Here is a 20,872-nt window from a genome sequence, read left to right as displayed (position 1 = left end):
GGAGCCCCTTCCTGGGGCTAAGGGTTGACCATGGAGGAGGGGATCATGGTGGATCTTATCCCAGACTTGGAGCCCCTTCCTGGGGCTAAGGATGGACCATGGAGGCGGGGGGTTCATGGAGGATGTTACCCCAGACTTGGAGCCCCTTCCTGGGGCTAAGGGTGGACCATGTGGGTTATGGAGGATGTTACCCCAGACTTGGAGCCACTCACTGGGGCTAAGGGGTGGACCATGGATGTCATGGAGCAGCTCTAGAATGAGATTTGCAAAGGGGCTGATCTAACATTACAGGGACTCACACCCGGATCCTGGGTTTAGCTCTGCTTTTGTTCATTTGGCTTATGGTGGACCATGGAGGGGTTCCACGGAGCATGTTACCCCAGACCTGGAGCCCCATCCTGGGAGCTAAGGATGGACCATGGAGGGGTTCATGGAGGATCTTATCCCAGACTTGGAGCCCCTTCCTGGGGCTAAGGGTGGACCATGGAGGCGGGGGGTTCATGGAGGATGTTACCCCAGACTTGGAGCCCCTTCCTGGGGCTAAGGGTTGACCATGGAGGAGGGGGATCATGGTGGATCTTATCCCAGACTTGGAGCCCCTTCCTGGGGCTAGAGGATGGACCATGGAGGCGAGGGTTCATGGAGGATGTTACCCCAGACTTGGAGCCCCTTCCTGGGGCTAAGGGTGGACCATGTGGGTCATGGAGGATGTTACCCCAGACTTGGAGCCACTCACTGGGGCTAAGGGTGGACCATGGATGTCATGGAGCAGCTCTAGAATGAGATTTGCAAAGGAGCGCTGATCTAACATTACAGGGACTCACACCCGGATCCTGGGTTTAGCTCTGCTTTTGTTCATTTGGCTTATGGTGGACCATGGAGGGTTCACGGAGCATGTTACCCCCAGACCTGGAGCCCCATCCTGGGGTCCAGAGGATGGACCATGGAGGGGTTCATGGAGGATCTTATCCCAGACTTGGAGCCCCTTCCTGGGGCTAAGGGTGGACCATGGAGGCAGGGGGTTCATGGAGGATGTTACCCCAGACTTGGAGCCCCTTCCTGGGGCTAAGGGTGGACCATGGAGGAGGGGGATCATGGTGGATCTTATCCCAGACTTGGAGCCCCTTCCTGGGGCTAAGGATGGAACATGGGAGCGGAGGGGTTCATGGAGGATGTTACCCCAGACTTGGAGCCCCTTCCTGGGGCTAAGGGTGGACCATGTGGGTCATGGAGGATGTTACCCCAGACTTGGAGCCACTCACTGGGGCTAAGGGTGGACCATGGATGTCATGGAGCAGCTCTAGAATGAGATTTGCAAAGGAGCTGATCTAACATTACAGGGACTCACACCGGATCCTGGGTTTAGCTCTGCTTTTGTTCATTTGGCTTATGGTGGACCATGGAGGGTTCACGGAGCATGTTACCCCAGACCTGGAGCCCCATCCTGGGGCTAAGGATGGACCATGGAGGGGGGGGTTCATGGAGGATCTTATCCCAGACTTGGAGCCCCTTCCTGGGGCTAAGGGGTGGACCATGGAGGCGGGGGGTTCATGGAGGATGTTACCCCAGACTTGGAGCCCCTTCCTGGGGCTTAAGGGTGGACCATGGAGGAGGGGGATCATGGTGGATCTTATCCCAGACTTGGAGCCCCTTCCTGGGGCTAGGATGGACCATGGAGGCGGGGGTTCATGGAGGATGTTACCTCAGACTTGGTTTGGAGCTACAGGGCTGGGAACCATGTGGGTCATGGAGGATGTTACCCCAGACTTGGAGCCACTCACTGGGGCTAGGGTGGACCATGGATGTCATGGAGCAGCTCTAGAATGAGATTTGCAAAAGGGCTGATCTAACATTACAGGGACTCACACACGGATCCTGGGTTTAGCTCTGCTTTTGTTCATTTGGCTTATGGTGGACCATGGAGGGTTCACGAGGCATGTTACCCCCAGACCTGGAGCCCCATCCTGGGGGCTAAGGATGGACCATGGAGGGGGTTCATGGAGGATCTTATCCCAGACTTGGAGCCCCTTCCTGGGGCTAAGGGTGGACCATGGAGGCGGGGGTTCATGGAGGATGTTACCCCAGACTTGGAGCCCCTTCCTGGGGCTAAGGGTGGACCATGGAGGGGGGGATCATGTGTGGATCTTATCCCAGACTTTGAGCCCCTTCCTGGGGCTAAGGATGGACCATGGAGGCGGGGGGTTCATGGAGGATGTTACCCCAGACTTGGAGCCCCTTCCTGGGGCTAAGGGTGGACCATGTGGGTCATGGAGGATGTTACCCCAGACTTGGAGCCACTCACTGGGGCTAAGGGTGGACCATGGATGTCATGGAGCAGCTCTAGAATGAGATTTGCAAAGGAGCGCTGATCTAACATTACAGGGACTCACACCCGGATCCTGGGTTTAGCTCTGCTTTTGTTCATTTGGCTTATGGTGGACCATGGAGGGGGTTCACGGAGCATGTTACCCCAGACCTGGAGCCCCATCCTGGGGCTAAGGATGGACCATGGGGGGGGGGTTTCATGGAGGATGTTACCCCAGACTTGGAGCCCCTTCCTGGGGCTAAGGGTGGACCATGGAGGCGGGGGGTTCATGGAGGATGTTACCCCAGACTTGGAGCCCCTTCCTGGGGCTAAGGGTGGACCATGGGTGTCATGGAGCAAGTTGGGTCCCAACATGCCCACATCTCAGTGGACCCAACTTCGGAAGACCCAACATTGGACCCAATGCGCCCAGCATGCCCACATCTCAGTGGACCCAACTTCGGAAGACCCAACATTGGACCCAATGGGCCCAGCATGCCCACATCTCAGTGGACCCAACTTCGGAAGACCCAACTTCTTGGGCGAATTTGCAACACCAGATGTCGCCAGAGAGCAACATTGAGAGCCAAGATCCCCGTTTTCAGAATTAGGTTGGGCCATGGGTTTTCAGGCTCCTGATGGACCGCTGTTTAGGGTTAGGGTTAGGGTTAGGGTTAGGGTTAGGGTTAGGGGGTTAGGGTTAGGGTTAGGGTTAGGGTTAGGGTTAGGGTTAGGGTTAGGGGTTAGGGTTAGGGGTTAGGGTTAGGGTTAGGGTTAGGGTTAGGGGGTTAGGGTTAAGTTAGGGTTAGGTAAAGGGGTGATAGCCACGATCATCAAGTGATGATCCTCAAGCGTGTGTTGGCGGCCCTGCAATTTCACTTCTCCATTGTAAAGCCGGCCTTGTAATTTCCTTCGCCATTGTAAAGCCCGGCCTCGTAATTTCCTTACGCCATTGTAAAGCCGGCCTGCAATTTCACTGCCACATTGTAAAGCCGGCCTCGTATTTTCTTCGCCATTGTAAAAGCCGACCTGCAATTTCACTTCGCCATTGTAAAGCCCGGCCTCGCAATTTTCGCCATCTTGTAAAGCCCGGCCTACGCAATTTCAGTTAGCCATTGCAAAGCCGGCCCATATTTTGAAATGGTATACCAGGGAGACGCGAAAATATTTGCGTGCGGGTTAAGTATGGCCATAGCGGGGGCTTAAGTGTGGGTTCCGGGACCGACCGGAGGTCAAAGGTGCGCTGAGGTGGGCCCTTTTTCCTGAATGTATACCGGGGAGGTTAGCCCCTTTCTGTGGGCGATGGGTGGCTCCCCTGGGTGGGCCTTGTAAAGTCGGCCGCCAATGCCACCTATCCAAGCCGGCATTGTAAAGGCCAGCTTTGCAAATAACGACAGTTGGGTTTAGGCACCACTGTGCTAGAATGGTTAAGTTTAGGTAAAGGGGTTGTGGGGTAACAGCCCTCACCTGTGGAGGTGCTAGTCTGGCATCTCCTAGCAGGTGGTTGGCACTGTAGAAAATAATGACAGTTTTGTGCGCACCACTGTGCTAGAATGGTTAAGGTTAGGGATAAGGGATGAAATGGGATGTTGGTACGGGTAACAATCTCTGCAATGGTAACAGCCCACACATACAGGTAGGGTCCTTTGGTGTTTGTAACCTTCACAATAAACTTGCTGTTCTTTCATGATAAAAGAACCAAAGTGTTGTTTTTCATACGGCGAGGTGTAAGGTTTAACTGAAGCAAATGCCATGTATCGGTGCATGCACGCATGCGGTGAAATTAGCAAGATCGTCAATGCGATTGGAGCCAGCTGGTGGCCAGATTTGGACGAGACTGGAACCACATGGTGTGTGTGTTTAGCCATTCTGGCATTGTAAAACGAATCTTAGCCAATGAGTGTGTTTCTGACACTTTGAAATAATCTGTTGGATGCTGTTCCGGCAGCATATATGCCGCATTGTACGAGGAATCAACAGCTAGTTTCAAAGTGTGAAAATGTTCATTGTAAAGCCCGGATTATAATGTCATCTAGCAATGCGGCCGCGAAAGTGTGTTTGACACTTTGAAATAATCTGTTGGATGCTGTTCCGCTGGCAGCATATATGCCTTTACTCTGAGGAATCAACAGCTAGTTTCAAAGTGTGAAAATGTTGTTCATTGTAAAAGCGGATTAGCAATGTCATCTAGCAATGCCGGCTCGCCAAGGAGTGTGTTTTTGACACTTTGTAAATGTCACGTCAACCTGGGAACTAGGTAAAGGGGTGATAGCCAACGATCATCAAGTGATGATCCTCAAAGCGTGTGTTGGCCCGACCTGCAATTTCACTGCCATTGTAAAGCCGGCCTCGCAATTTCCGCCATCATTGTAAAGCCCGGCCCTCGCAATTTTAACCGCCATTGTAAAGCCGGCCTCGCAATATATTGAAATGGTATACCAGGGAGCGAAAATATTTCGGTGCGGGTTAAATAATGGCCATAGCGAGGGGCTTAAGTGTGGGTTCAGGGACCGACCGGAGGTCAAAGGTGCGTGAGGTGGGCCCTTTTTTCCTGAATGTATACCGGGGAGGTTAGCCCCTTTCTGTGGGCGATGGGTGGCTCCCCTGGGTGGAGGCCTTGTAAAGGTTGGCCCCGCGAATGCCACCTATCCAAGCCGGCATTGTAAAGGCCAGCTTTGCAAATAACGACAGTTGGGTTTAGGCACCACTGTGCTAGAATGGTTAAGTTTAGGTAAGGGGTTGTGGGGTAACAGCCCTCACCTGTGGGTGCTAGTCTGGCATCTCCTAGCAGGTGGTTGGCACTGTAAATTATATGACAGTTGTGCTTACGCACCACTGTGCTAGAATGGTTAAGGTTAGGGATAAAGGGATGAAATGGGATGTTGGGTACGGGTAACAATCTCTGCAATGGTAACAGCCCACACATACAGGTAGGGTCCTTTGGTGTTTTTAACCTTCACAATAAACTTGCTGTTCTTTCATGATAAAAGAACCAAAGTGTTGTTTTTCATCACGGTGAGGCGTAAGGGTTTTAACTGAAAGCAAATGCCATGTATGCGGTGCATGCACGCATTCGCGGTGAAATTAGCAAGATCGTCAATGCGATTGGAGCCAGCTGGTGGCCAGATTTGGACGAGACTGGAACCACATGGTGTGTGTGTGTCTAGCCATTCTGGCATTGTAAAGCAATCTTCCCAATGAGTGTGTTTCTGACACTTTGAAATAATCTGTTGGATGCTGTTCCCTGGCAGCATATATGCGCGTGTCTACACGGAATCAACAGCTAGTTTCAAAGTGTGAAAATGTGTTTCATTGTAAAGCGGATTAAGCAATGTCATCTAGCAATGCCCGCCAAGAGTGTGTTTCTGACACTTTGAAATAATCTGTTGATGCTGTTCCTGGCAGCATATATACGCATTAAGCTACGGAATCATCAGCTAGTTTCAAAGTGTGAAAATGTGTTTTCATTATTGTAAAGCCGGATTAACTTAATGTCATCTAGCAATGCCGGCCGCAAGGAAGTGTGTTTTTGACACTTTGTAAATGTCGTCAACCTGGGAACTATGGTAAGGGGTGATAGCCAGCGATCATCAAGTGATGATCCTCAAGCGTGTGTTAGCATTTTCGCAATTTCACTTTGCCATTGTAAAGCCCGGCCCTCGCCAATTTCGCCGCCATTGTAAAGCCGGCCTCGCAATTTCAGTTCGCCATTGCAAAGCCGGCCTGCACCATAATATTGAAATGGTATACCAGGGGACGAAAAATATTTACGTGCGGGTTAAAGATAATGGCCATAGGCGGGGGCTTAAGTGTGGGTTCAGGGACGACCGGAGGTCAAAGGTGGCTGAGGTGGGCCTTTTTTCCTGAATGTGTATCCGGGGAGGTTAGCCCCTTTCTGTGGGCGATGGGTGGCTCCCCTGGGTGGGCCTTGTAAAGTCGGCCACGTATGTGCCACCTATCAAGCCCGGCATTGTAAAGGCCAGCTTTGCAAATAACGACAGTTGGGTTTAGGCACCACTGTGCTAGAATGGTTAAGTTTAGGTAAGGGGTTGTGGGGTAACAGCCCTCACCTGTGGGTGCTAGTCTGGCATCTCCTAGCAGGTGGTTGGCACTGTAAATAATGACAGTTGTGCTTACGACCACTGTGCTAGAATAGTTAAGGTTAGGGATAAAGGGATGAAATGGGATGTTGAGTACGGGTAACAATCTCTGCAATGGTAACAGCCCACACATACAGGTAGGGTCCTTTGGTGTTTTTAACCTTCACAATAAACTTGCTGTTCTTTCATGATAAAAGAACCAAAGTGTTGTTTTTCATGCGAGGTGTAAAGGGTTTAACTGAAGCAAATGCCATGTATGCGGTGCCATGCACGTATGCGGTGAAATTAGCAAGATCGTCAATGCGATTGGAGCCAGCTGGTGGCCAGATTTGGACGAGACTGGAACCACATGGTGTGTGTGTGTCTAGCCATTCTGGCATTGTAAAGCAATCTTTCGCCAATGAGTGTGTTTCTGACACTTTGAAATAATCTGTTGGATGCTGTTCCGCTGGCAGCATATATGCCCGTTAAGCTTCGAGAATCAAAAGCTAGTTTCAAAGTGTGAAAATGTTTTCATTGTAAAGCCGGATTAAGCAATGTCATCTAGCAATGCCGGCCGCCAAGGTTTTGCCTTTTTTTTTTTAGCTTTTTTCGCTTTTTTTTTTTATTGTAAAGCTTGCTGTCATCTCTGCCAAGATGTGTTTTGACACTTTGAAAATATTCGTCAACCTGGGAACTAGGTAAAGGGGTGATAGTACGATCATAAGTGATGATCCTCAAAGCGTGTGTTGGCCGACCTGCATAATTTCACTTCTCCATTTATATTTAAAGCCGACTAGCAATTTCACTCGCCATTGTAAAAGCCCATCCCGAATTTCCTTTGCCATTTGTAAAGCCGTACCATCCAATTTCATACAGCCATTGTAAAGCCCATTTCATAATTTCACTTCTCCATTGTAAAGCCCGATACAGCATTTCCTTCGCCATTGTAAAGCCCGATACCATCAATTTCGCTTTGCCATTGTAAAAGCCAGTTCTCGCAATTTCAGTTCGCCATTGCAAAGCCGACCTCATAATATTGAAATGGTATACCGGGGACACGAAAATATTTACGTGCGGGTTAAGGTAATGGCCATAGCGGGGGCTTAAGTGTGGGTTCCGGGACCGACCGGGAGGTCAAAGGTGCGCTGAGGTGGGCTCTTTTTCCTGAATGTATACCGGGGAGGGTTAGCCCTTTTTCTGTGGGCGATGGGTGGCTCCCCTGGGTGGGCAGCCGTAAAGTCGGCCGCAAAATGCCACCTATCAAAGCCGGCATTGTAAAGGCCAGCTTTGCAAAATAACGACAGTTGGGTTTAGGCACCACTGTGCTAGAATGGTTAAGTTTAGGTAAAGGGGTTGTGGGGTAACAGCCCTCACCTGTAGGTGCTAGTCTGGTATCTCCTAAGCAGGTGGTTGGCACTGTGAAGCAAATAATGACAGTTGTTAGCTTACGCACCACTGTGCTAGAATAGTTAAGGTTAGGGATAAAGGGATGAAATGGGATGTTGGTACGGGTAACAATCTCTGCAATGGTAACAGCCCACACATACAGGTAAGGGTCCTTTGGTGTTTTGAACCTTCACAATAAACTTGCTGTTCTTTCATGATAAAAGAACCAAAGTGTTGTTTTTCATACGGCGGTAAGGTTTTAACTGAAGCAAATGCCTGTATCGGTGCATGCACATGCGGTGAAATTATTAAGATCGTCAATGCGATTGGAGCCAGCTGGTGGCCAGATTTGGGCGAGACTGGAACCACATGGTGTGTGTGTGTCTAGCCATTCTGGCATTGTAAAGCCAGCTTTGCAATGAGTGTGTTTCTGACACTTTGAAATAATCTGTTGGATGCTGTTCCGCTGGCAGCATATATGCGCGTTCATCTCAGGAATCAAACAGCTAATTTCAAAGTGTGAAAATATGTTTCATTGTAAAGCGGATTAGCTAATGTCATCTATGTGCCGGCTTCGCCAAGGGTGATGTTTTTGACACTTTGAAAATGTGCGTCAACCTGGGAACTAGGTAAAGGGGTGATAGCCACGATCATCAAGTGATGATCCTCAAGCGTGTGTTGGCGGCCTCGCCAATTTCATTAGCCATTGTAAAGCCATTTTCTTAATTTCCTTTGCCATTGTAAAGCCCGGCCCTCGCAATTTAACCATGCCATTGTAAAGCCCGCCTAGCAATTTCCACTTTGCCATTGTAAAGCCGGCCTCGCAATTTCATCGCCATTGTAAAGCCCGACCTGCATAATTTCACTTCGCCATTGTAAAGCCGCCTGCTAATTTCCTTGCCATTGTAAAGCCCTGCACTTAATTTCTTCCCATTGTAAAGCGCCTGCATATTTCCTTGCCATTTGTAAAAGCCCACGCAATTTCCTTGCCATTGTAAAGCCCGACTGCTGAATTTCCTTTGCCATTGTAAAGCCGGCCTAGCAATTTCCGCCATGCATTGTAAAGCCAGTTTCCCAATTTCACTTTGCCATTGTAAAGCCGGCCCTGCAATTTCCTTAAGCCATTGCAAAGCCGGCCTCGTAATATTGAAATGGTATACCAGGGAGACACGAAAATATTTCGTGCGGGTTAAATGTGGCCATAAGCGGGGGCTTAAGTGTGGGTTCAGGGACCGACCGGAGGTCAAAGGTGCGCTGAGGTGGAGCTCTTTTTTCCTGAATGTATGCCGGGGAGGTTAGCCCTTTCTGTGGGCGATGGGTGGCTCCCCTGGGTGGAAGCCTTAGTAAAGTTCGGCTTAGCAATGCCACCTATCAAGCCGGCATTGTAAAGGCCAGCTTTGCAAATAACGACAGTTGGGTTTAGGCACCACTGTGCTAGAATGGTTAAGTTTAGGTAAAGGGGTTGGGGGGTAACAGCCCTCACCTGTAGGGTGCTAGTCTGGTATCTCCTAGCAGGTGGTTGGCACTGTGAAGCCAGCATTGCAAATAATGACAGTTGTTCTTACGCACCACTGTGCTAGAATAGTTAAGGTTAGGGATAAAGGGATGAAATGGGATGTTGGTACGGGTAACAATCTCTGCAATGGTAACAGCCCACACATACAGGTAGGGTCCTTTGGTGTTTTGAACCTTCACAATAAACTTGCTGTTCTTTCATGATAAAAGAACCAAAGTGTTGTTTTTCATCTGTGGCGTAAGGAGGTTTAACTGAAGCAAATGCCATGTATCGGTGCATACACGCATGCGGTGAAATTAGCAAGATCCGTCAATGCGATTGGAGCCAGCTGGTGGCCAGATTTGGGCGAGACTGGAACCACATGGTGTGTGTGTGTCTAGCCATTCTGGCATTGTAAAGCCAGCTTTGCAATGAGTGTGTTTCTGACACTTTGAAATAATCTGTTGGATGCTGTTCCGCTGGCAGCATATATGCCGCATATCATTCACGGAATCCAACAGCTAATTTCAAAGTGTGAAATATGTTTCATTGTAAAGCGGATTAAGCAATGTCATCTAGCAATGCCGGCCGCCAAAGGTGTGTTTTTGACACTTTGAAAATGTCGTCAACCTGGGAACTAGGTAAAGGGGTAGATAGCCACGATCATCAAAGTGATGATCCTCAAGCGTGTGTTGGCGGCCTGCATAATTTCATTAGCCATTGTAAAACCCGGCCTAGCAATTTCACTTTGTATTTAAGCCCCCTTTTCTTCGCCATTGTAAAGCCCGGCCTAGCAATTTCACTTTGCCATTGTAAAGCATTTTCGCCAATTTCAATTCGCCATTGTAAAGCCGGCCTGCGCAATTTCACGTTGCCATTGTAAAAACCCGCCTCGCAATTTCCTTGCCATTGTAAAACCGCCTCTAACAATTTCGCTTTGCCATTGTAAAGCCCATAGCTTTTTCCCATTGTAAAGCCGGCCCTCATAATTTCACTATGCCATTGTAAAGCCGGCCTCGCCAATTTCCGCCATTTTCAAAGCCGGCCTCGTAATATTGAAATGGTATACCAGGAGACGCGAAAATATTTAGGTGCGGGTTAAAATATTGGCCATAAGCGGGGGCTTAAGTGTGGGTTCAGGGAGAGGGTCAAGGTCGAGGTGGGCTCTTTTTCCTGATTTTATGCCGGGGAGGTTAGCCCTTTCTGTGGCCGATGGGTGGCTCCCCTGGGTGGCAAGTGGCTTACTAATGCCACCTATCAAGCCGGCATTGTAAAGGCCAGCTTTGCAAATAACGACAGTTGGGTTTAGAGCACCACTGTGCTAGAATGGTTAAGTTTAGGTAAAGGGGTTGGGGGTAACAGCCCTCACCTGTAGGTGCTAGTCTGGTATCTCCTAGCAGGTGGTTGGCACTGTGAAGCCAGCATTGCAAATAATGACAGTTGTTCTTACGCACCACTGTGCTAGAATAGTTAAGGTTAGGGATAAAGGGATGAAATGGGATGTTGGTGCGGGTAACAATCTCTGCAATGGTAACAGCCCACACATACAGGTAGGGTCCTTTGGTGTTTTGAACCTTCACAATAAACTTGCTGTTCTTTCATGATAAAAGAACCAAAGTGTTTTTTTCATGCGGCCGGTAAAGGGTTTAACTGAAGCAAATGCCATGTATGCGGTGCATGCACGCGTCGCGGATGAAATTAGCAAGATCGTCAATGCGATTGGAGCCAGCTGGTGGCCAGATTTGGACGAGACTGGAACCACATGGTGTTGTGTGTGTCTAGCCATTCTGGCATTGTAAAGCCAGCTTTGCAATAGAGTGTGTTTCTGACACTTTGAAATAATCTGTTGGATGCTGTTCCGCTGGCAGCATATATGCGCATTGCTTCGAATCCAACAGCTAATTTCAAAGTGTGAAAATATGTTTTCATTGTAAAGCCCGGATTAAGCAATGTCATCTAGCAATGCCGGCCCGCAAAGGAGTGTGTTTTTGACACTTTGAAAATGTCGTCAACCTGGGAACTACGTAAAGGTGGTGATAGCCCACGATCATCAAGTGATGATCCTCAAGCGTGTGTTGGCCGGCCTGCATAATTTCACTTAGCCATTGTAAAGCCCGACCTGTAATTTCACTTGCCATTGTAAAGCCGGCCTCGCCAATTTAACCGCCATTGTAAAAGCCCGTAGCAATTTCATTTGCCATTGTAAAGCCCGGCCTCGCCAATTTCCTTCGCCATTGTAAAGCCGGCCTCGCATAATTTCCGTTGCCATTGTAAAGCCCGGCCTCGCCAATTTCACATTGCCATTGTAAAAGCCGACCTGTAATTTCACTTTGCCATTGTAAAGCCGGCCTAGCAATTTCCCGCCATTGTAAAGCCGTATCAATTTCATCCGCCATTGTAAAAAGCCCGACCTCGCCAATTTCACTTAGCCATTGCAAAGCCCGTACCATCAATATTGAAATGGTATACCAGGGGCGCGAAAATATTTCGGTGCGGGTTAAGAAATAATGGCCATAAGCGGGGGCTTAAGTGTGGGTTCCCGGACCGACCGGAGGTCAAAGGTCGCGTAGGTGGAGCTCTTTTTCCTGAATGTATACCGGGGAGGTTAGCCCCTTTCTGTGGGCCGATGGGTGGCTCCCCTGGGTGGGCCTTGTAAAGTCGGCCGCAATGCCACCTCACAAGCCTAGCCCGGCATTGTAAAGGCCAGCTTTGCAAATAACGACAGTTGGGTTTAGAGCACCACTGTGCTAGAATGGTTAAGTTTAGGTAAAGGGGGTTGGGGGTAACAGCCCTCACCTGTGGGTGCTAGTCTGGTATCTCCTAGCAGGTGGTTGGCACTGTGAAAGCCAGTATTCAAATAATGACAGTTGTTCTACGCACCACTGTGCTAAGAATGGTTAAGGTTAGGGATAAGGGATGAAATGGGATGTTGGTGCGGGTAACAATCTCTGCAATGGTAACAGCCCACAATACAGGTAGGGTCCTTTGGTGTTTTGAACCTTCACAATAAACTTGCTGTTCTTTCATGATAAAAGAACCAAAGTGTTGTTTTTCATACAGGCGGTAAGGGTTTAACTGAAGCAAATGCCGTGTGTCGGTGCATGCAGCATGCGGTGAAATTAGCAAGATCGTCAATGCGATTGGAGCCAGCTGGTGGCCAGATTTGGACGAGACTGGAACCACATGGTGTGTGTGTGTCTAGCCATTCTGGCATTGTAAAGCCAGCTTTGCAATGAAGTGTGTTTCTGACACTTTGAAATAATCTGTTGGATGCTGTTCCGCTGGCAGCATATATGCGCGTTGCTTCACGAGGAATCCAACAGCTAATTTCAAAGTGTGAAAATGTGTTTCATTGTAAAGCCGGATTAGCAATGTCATCTAGCATTGCCGGCCGCTTAAGGAGTGTGTTTTGACACTTTGAAAATGTCCGTCAACCTGGGAACTAGGTAAAGGGGTGATAAAAAAAAAAAGCCCGATCATCAAGTGATGATCCTCAAAGCGTGTGTTGGCGGCCTGCGCAATTTCACTTGCCATTGTAAAAGCCGACCTGCTTAATTTCACTTTGCCATTGTAAAGCCCATTTCATAATTTACCATGCCATTGTAAAGCCCCTTGCAATTTCACTTTGCCATTGTAAAGCCGGTACATCGCCAATTTCATTCGCCATTGTAAAGCCGGCCTGCGCAATTTCCTTCGCCATTGTAAAGCCGACGCGAATTTTCTTTGCCATTGTAAAGCCCGGCCTCGTAATTTCCGCCATCATTGCAAAGCCGTACCATAATATTGAAATGGTATACCAGGGGACGCGAAAATATTTCCGTGCGGGTTAAAATATGGCCATAAGCGGGGGCTTAAGTGTGGGTTCCGGGACCGAGGGTCAAAGGTGCGCTGAGGTGGGCTCTTTTTCCTGAATGTATACCGGGGAGGTTAGCCCCTTTCTGTGGGCGATGGGTGGCTCCCCTGGGTGGAGCCTTGTAAAGTCGGCTTCGCAATGCCACCTATCAAAGCCGGCATTGTAAAGGCCAGCTTTGCAAATAACGACAGTTGGGTTTAGGCACCACTGTGCTAGAATGGTTAAGTTTAGGTAAAGGGGTTGGGGGTAACAGCCCTCACCTGTAGGTGCTAGTCTGGTATCTCTAGCAGGTGGTTGGCACTGTGAAGCCAGCATTGCAAATAATGACAGTTGTTCTACGTACCACTGTGCTAGAATAGTTAAGGTTAGGGATAAGGGATGAAATGGGATGTTGAGTGCGGGTAACAATCTCTGCAATGGTAACAGCCCACACATACAGGTAGGGTCCTTTGGTGTTTTGAACCTTCACAATAAACTTGCTGTTCTTTCATGATAAAAGAACCAAAGTGTTGTTTTTTCATGCGGCTAAAGAGGTTTAACTGAAGCAAATGCCATGTGTCGGTGCATGCACGTGCGGTGAAATTAGCAAGATCGTCAATGCGATTGGAGCCAGCTGGTGGCCAGATTTGGACGAGACTGGAACCACATGGTGTGTGTGTGTCTAGCCATTCTGGCATTGTAAAACGCTTTGCAATGAGTGTGTTTCTGACACTTTGAAATAATCTGTTGGATGCTGTTCCGCTGGCAGCATATATGCGCATTAAGCTCACGGGAATCCAACAGCTAATTTCAAAGTGTGAAAATGTGTTTCATTGTAAAGCGGTTTGTAATGTCATCTAGCAATGCCGGCCGCCAGGGAGTGTGTTTTTGACACTTTGAAAATGTACGTCAACCTGGGAACTAGGTAAAGGGGTGATATGCCCACGATCATCAAGTGATGATCCTCAAGCGTGTGTTGGCCCGACTCGCCAATTTCACTTAGCCATTGTAAAGCCGGCCTAGCAATTTCACTTTGCCATTGTAAAGCCCGACCTCGCCATTTAACCGCCATTGTAAAGCCGTACTAGCAATTTCCGTTGCCATTGTAAAGCCGATACCATGAATTTCACTTTGCCATTGTAAGCCTTTTTTTAAATTTTATTAGCCCCTCCAATTTCACTTCGCCATTGTAAAGCCCGGTCTAGCAATTTCGTCGCCATTGTAAAAGCCGGCCCTGCATATTTCCTTTGCCATTGTAAAGCCGGCCTACGCAATTTCCGCTTGCCATTGTAAAGCCCGACTCGCAATTTCACTTTGCCATTGTAAAGCCGGCCTTGCAATTTCATACGCCATTGCAAAAGCCATTTTCATAATATTGAAATGGTATACCGGGAACGCGAAAATATTTGTGCGGGTTAAAGATATTGGCCATAAGCGGGGGCTTAAGTGTGGGTTCGGGACCGACCAGAGGTCAAAGGTGCGCTGAGGTGGGCTCTTTTTCCTGAATGTATACCGGGGAGGTTAGCCCCTTTCTGTGGGCGATGGGTGGCTCCCCTGGGTGGAGCCTTGTAAAGTTAAACCGCCAATGCCCACCTATCAAGCGGCATTGTAAGGGCCAGCTTTGCAAATAACGACAGTTGGGTTTAAGGCACCACTGTGCTAGAATGGTTAAGTTTAGGTAAAGGGGTTGGGGGTAACAGCCCTCACCTGTAGGTGCTAGTCTGGTATCTCCTAGCAGGTGGTTGGCACTGTGAAGCCAGCATTGCAAATAATGACAGTTGTTCTACACCACTGTGCTAGAATAAGTTAAGGTTAGGGATAAAGGGATGAAATGGGATGTTGGGTGCGGGTAACAATCTCTGCAATGGTAACAGCCCACACATACAGGTAGGGTCCTTTGGTGTTTTGAACCTTCACAATAAACTTGCTGTTCTTTCATGATAAAAGAACCAAAGTGTTGTTTTTTCATCGGCGGCGTAAGAGGTTTTAACTGAAGCAAATGCCATGTATCGGTGCATGCACAGCATGCGGTGAAATTAACAAAGATCGTCAATGCGATTGGAGCCAGCTGGTGGCCAGATTTGGACGAGACTGGAACCACATGGTGTGTGTTTGTCTAGCCATTCTGGCATTGTAAAGCCAACTTTGCAATGAGTGTGTTTCTGACACTTTGAAATAATCTGTTGGATGCTGTTTCGCTGGCAGCATATATACGCGTTAGCTACTCGGAATCAAACAGCTAATTTCAAAGTGTGAAAATGTTTTCATTGTAAAGCCCGGATTACCAATGTCATCTAGCAATGCCGGCCGCCAAGGAGTGTGTTTTTGACACTTTGAAAATGTACGTCAACCTGGGAATTTAGGTAAGGGGTGATAGCCAGATCATAGTGATGATCCTCAAAGCGTGTGTTTGCCGGCCTGCGCAATTTCACTATGCCATTGTAAAGCCGGCCTAGCAATTTCACTTTGCCATTGTAAAGCCCGTACTCGCAATTTCACTTAGCCATTGTAAAGCCCTACATTTTTCCTTGCATTGTTAAAGCCCGGCTCGCATTTCCTTTGCCATTGTAAAGCCGATTTCGCCAATTTTGATTGCCATTGTAAAGCCGGCCTCGCAATTTCAGCTTAGCCATTGTAAAGCCGGCCTATGATTTCACTTTGCCATTGTAAAACCCGGCCTACGCAATTTCACATTCGCCATTGTAAAGCCGTACCATATTTCATTTCTTTTTTTTTTTTTTGCTCTTTATCGCCATTGCAAAGCCCGGCTCGTAATATTGAAATGGTATACCAGGGACACGAAAATATTTGGTGCGGGTTAAATTAATGGCCATAAGCGGGGGCTTAGTGTGGGTTCGGGACCGACCGGAGGTCAAAGGTGCGCTGAGGTGGCTCTTTTTTCCTGAATGTATACCGGGGAGGTTAGCCCCTTTCTGTGGGCGATGGGTGGCTCCCCTGGGTGGGCCTTGTAAAGTTGGCCGCAATGCCACCTATCAAAGCCGGCATTGTAAGGCCAGCTTTGCAAATAACGACAGTTGGGTTTAGGCACCACTGTGCTAGAATGGTTAAGTTTAGGTAAAGGGGTTGGGGGTAACAGCCCTCACCTGTGGAGTGCTAGTCTGGTATCTCCTAGCAGGTGGTTGGCACTGTGAAGCAAGTATTGCAAATAATGACAGTTGTTGCTTACGCACCACTGTGCTAGAATGGTTAAGGTTAGGGATAAGGGATGAAATGGGATGTTGGTGCGGGTAACAATCTCTGCAATGGTAACAGCCCACACATACAGGTAGGGTCCTTTGGTGTTTTGAACCTTCACAATAAACTTGCTGTTCTTTCATGATAAAAGAACCAAAGTGTTGTTTTTCATGACAGCTAAAGGGTTTAACTGAAGCAAATGCCATGTATCGGTGCATGCACAGCATGCGGTGAAATTAGCAAGATCCGTCAATGCGATTGGAGCCAGCTGGTGGCCAGATTTGGACGAGACTGGAACCACATGGTGTGTGTGTGTCTAGCCATTCTGGCATTGTAAAGCCAGCTTTGCAATGAGTGTGTTTCTGACACTTTGAAATAATCTGTTGGATGCTGTTCCCCTGGCAGCATATATGCCGCATTAGCTACGGAATCCACAGCTAATTTCAAAGTGTGAAAATGTATTTCATTGTAAAGCCGGATTACGCAATGTCATCTAGCAATGCCGGCTTCGCAAGGAGTGTGTTTTTACACGCTTGAAAATGTGCGTCAACCTGGGAACTAGGTAAGGGTTTTGTAGCCCACGATCATCAAGTGATGATCCTCAAGCGTGTGTTGGCGGCCTACGCAATTTCATTGTCGCCATTGTAAAGCCGGCCGCGCAATTTCCGTCGCCATTGTAAAGCCCGGCCTCGCAATTTCACGTTGCCATTGTAAAGCCCGGCCTACGCAATTTCACGTATGCCATTGTAAAGCCCGGGTTAGGGTTAGGGTTAGGGTTAGGGTTAGGGTTAGGGGTTAGGGTTAGGTAAAGGGGGTGATAGCACGATCATCAAGTGATGATCCTCAAGCGTGTGTTGGCGGGTTAGGGTTAGGGTTAGGGTAGGGTTAGGGGGTAGGGTTTTGCCATACACAATGAATGGGAAAAGTCGATATTCCAACATTCCAAGACTTTTTTCATCTATTAGACTGGGAATGTGGAATTTTGGAATTCGCAATTCCAACTTTCCCTTCAAAGATTCCAACTTTTGAATTCAAAATGTGGAATCTTGGAATCGGCCTAATAATTGACCATTGGGGTCACCATCATACAATTTTTAACCAGATTCCACATTTTACATTCCACATTCCATAATTCTACATTCCATATATATTACACTCAATCCATTTTTTATATATATTACCATTGTAAAATGTCAAATATACAAGATTCCACAAACTACATTCCACATTCCATATAAATTGCACTCAGTCTCTTTTCCATATATTACCATTGTTAAATGTCAAATATTCACCAGATGTGTTAAATATGTGTTTAATAACTCAGAGTCTCAAAATTGACCCACTTTACCAGTCGACCACAGCATTCAACCGCATAAAGTCTCTATCCCATTGTTTTGCCCCAAATTGGTCCGAAGGCGGGCAGGCCAATGGGCTATTGCTGGCAAGGTGCAAAATTTGGAACTTTAGGAAGCGTTGGTCTTAGAGCCGCGTACAGGCATGGCGTTAAAGGGCCCGCGCTGAGCCGTGGGTCATCAAATCAAATGCTCCACCACCTTCCTGTCGAGCTATGGGCCAAATGTTGAGGTTTTTCCCCAAATTGAAGGCCATATCAATTGAAGGGGAAGGAGCCTGGTGTGTGCTAGATACACAGTTGGAAAGATTTCAGAGAGCTCTATCACATAGGTCAGGTTTTGGCATCATAGAGTGGTGGGCTTTTGATCTTTTTCCGAGGCGTACATCAAAAAGAGGCGTTGTCAGAGTAGCCCGAGGCGGCTGTCAAACATATGTCAGCGCCATTACCAGCTACTGCCTTCTTTGGGACCAAAGTTGCTCAGGAGGCGGCCAAGCATACGTATTCTCGTTGCTCTCAAAGTCCTGAAGTACAGCGGCCTTACAATGACCTTTCTGCGTTGTCGTTGCGGAGAAATGTGGGCTCAAACCCATGAAATTGATAATGTACAAGGTGGAAATTTGGAATTATGGAATGATAATCTGGAAGCAATTGATGATGTCACAGTTAGGGTAGGGTCAGGGTTAGGACCACCCAAAATTTGGTCAAAGGTACAGTTCAGGCAGCTGAACAACATATGTGAAGCAGAGGTGGAAAAATCACTTTTGAAAATTTCATCAAAATGGCTTCCAGAACACAAAAGGCCATTTAAGCACATTGGGAAATCAATGCGGGGAAGGGAGAAATTTCAACTTTTGAAGCGTGGATGGTAGAGCCACAAGCGAAGATGGTGAGGAAAGGGCCCGCGAGCCCGAGCAGGGGAGGTTTGATTTAAAGCTCCTCCCCTTCCTGTCAAAGTTAAGGGGGCCCAAATTAAATCCAAATTTTAATTTAATTGCCTTCCAGATGTTGACCTTTTTGATGTTTTGGCATCACATTTGGGAGCGCCCTTCCTTTGGGGCCACACGTTCAAAAAAATAACAAGTCATAGGGTGGATACCGGCTCCGATTCAAAGCAAGTTCCAAGTCTCTAGCACCTTGCACTGCCGAATACCAGCCCAAAGACACTATAAAGGGATAAGGCCAAAATTGGGAATCTGACCTTTTGACCTTTGCATTTAAAGGTGGATTACTCCAGAGGCATGAGGCTAGGGACCGCGGGCCCAACTGTTCCGAACAGCCCTCGAGGGAGCCTTACAACATATGTCAGAACCAGGACCGTAGCACCTTTTTTTAGGGTCGAGCTCCAATCTGATCCCCCAACAATACAGGCTGAAGAAAAGTGTAGATTCTAAGAGTTGTCTTGGGAGGGTCAAACACGCTATCTTGCTCATTTAAAGTCATGGGGCCTCGATCCAGACATCGACGGAAGGTCTCGCGCCGAGTCGGCCATCTTGGAATAAGCGCTCTACTCCTTTGCAGTCAGGAGCTAGGGGGCGTTAAAGGTTCAATTCCCTTACCTTTTCAGGGTCATAAATCACAGACCAAAGCACTCAGAGATGTGGGAGGGGCACCATTGGAAAGCTTTCAAAGGTTCTATCACATATGTCTCCCCCGCCGGGTGGCGCCTTCGGGGGCCAACTCACTGCTTGCAATGGGTTACAAGGCGGTCTCGGCATTGTCCGTAGCCCAGCCTCGTTCTGCCCATCGCAAGTGTGCCCATGCGGGTCACTCCTACAGTCAAAGGCTTCAAAATAATGGGGGCCCTAAAGTCATTCCAGATTTCCATCTAATTGACTTCCAGATTTTGCTCCTTCATAAATGACCTTTGGCCTCACTTTTGGGGCCCTTCCTTTGGGGCCACCGCTTCCAAAAATTACCAAGTCATACGGTTGGATACCGGCTCGATTCAAAGCAAGTTCCAAGTCTCTAGCACCTTGCACTGCGAATACCAGCCAAAAAGACACTATAAAGGGATAGGCCAAAGTTGGGGAATCTGACCTTTTGACCTTTGCATTTTAAAGGTGGATTACTCCAGGGCGCGTAAGGGGGCTAGGGACACGGGCCCAACTGTTCGAACAGCCCTCCGGGGGAGCCTTACAACATATGTCAGAACCAGGACCGTAGCACCTTTTTTGAGGGTCGAGCTCCAATCTGATCCCCAACAATACAGGCTGAAGAAAAGTGTAGATTCTAAAGGGGATTTGTCTTGGGAGGGGTCAAACAACGCTATCTCGCTCATTTTAAATCACGTAGGGCCTCGATCCAGACTATCGACGGAAAGGTTACCGCCGAGCCGGAGTCGGCCATCTTGGAACCAACGCTCTACTCCTTTGCCAGTCAGGAGCTAGGGGGGCGTTAAAGGTTCAATTCCGCTACCTTTTTCAAGGGTCATAAATCACAGACCAAAGCACTCAGAGATGTGGGAGGGGAACCATTGGAAAGCTTTCAAAAAGTTCTATCACATATGTCTCCCCCCAGCAGGTGAGCCCCTGGGGCCAACTCCTTTCTCGCAATGGGTTACAGGCGCCGGTCCGCATTGTCCCGTAGCCCTCGTTCTGCCCACTGCATAGCGGTGCCATGCGGGTCACTCTAAGTCAAAGGGTTCAAAAATAATGGGGGCCTACAAAGTCATTCCAGATTTCCATCTAATTGACTTCCAGATTTTGCTCCTTCATAAATGACCTTTGGCCTCACTTTGGGGCCTTTTCCTTTGGGGCCACAGGGTCAAAAAAATTACCAAGTCATACGGTGGATACGGCTCCGATTCAGGGCAAGGTCCAGAGTCTCTAGCACCTTGCACTGCCGAATACCAGCCAAAAGACACTATAAAGGGATAGGCCAAAAGTGGGAATCCTGACCTCTTTGACCTTTGCATTTAAGGTGGATTACTCAGGAGACGCAAGGGGCTAGGGACATGGGCCCAACTGTTCCGAACAGCCCTCGAGGGGCTTACAACATATGTCAGAACCAGGACCGTAGCACCTTTTTTTAGGGTCGAGCTCCAATCTGATCCCCAACAATACAGGCTGAAGAAAAAGTGTAGATTCTAAGGGGTTTGTCTTGGGAGGGGTCAAACCTTACGCTATCTCGCTCATTTTTAAGTCGTGGGGCCTCGATCCAGACATCAATGGAAGGTTCGCGCCGAGCGGAGAATCGGCCATCCTAGCAGCGCGGCGCTTGCGGG

Source organism: Perca fluviatilis, unplaced genomic scaffold (genome assembly GCF_010015445.1).
Source record: "Perca fluviatilis unplaced genomic scaffold, GENO_Pfluv_1.0 PFLUV_unplaced_scaf_7, whole genome shotgun sequence".
In the NCBI taxonomy this organism is placed as follows: Eukaryota; Metazoa; Chordata; class Actinopteri; order Perciformes; family Percidae; genus Perca; species Perca fluviatilis.
Note: the sequence above shows the minus strand (reverse complement) of the source record.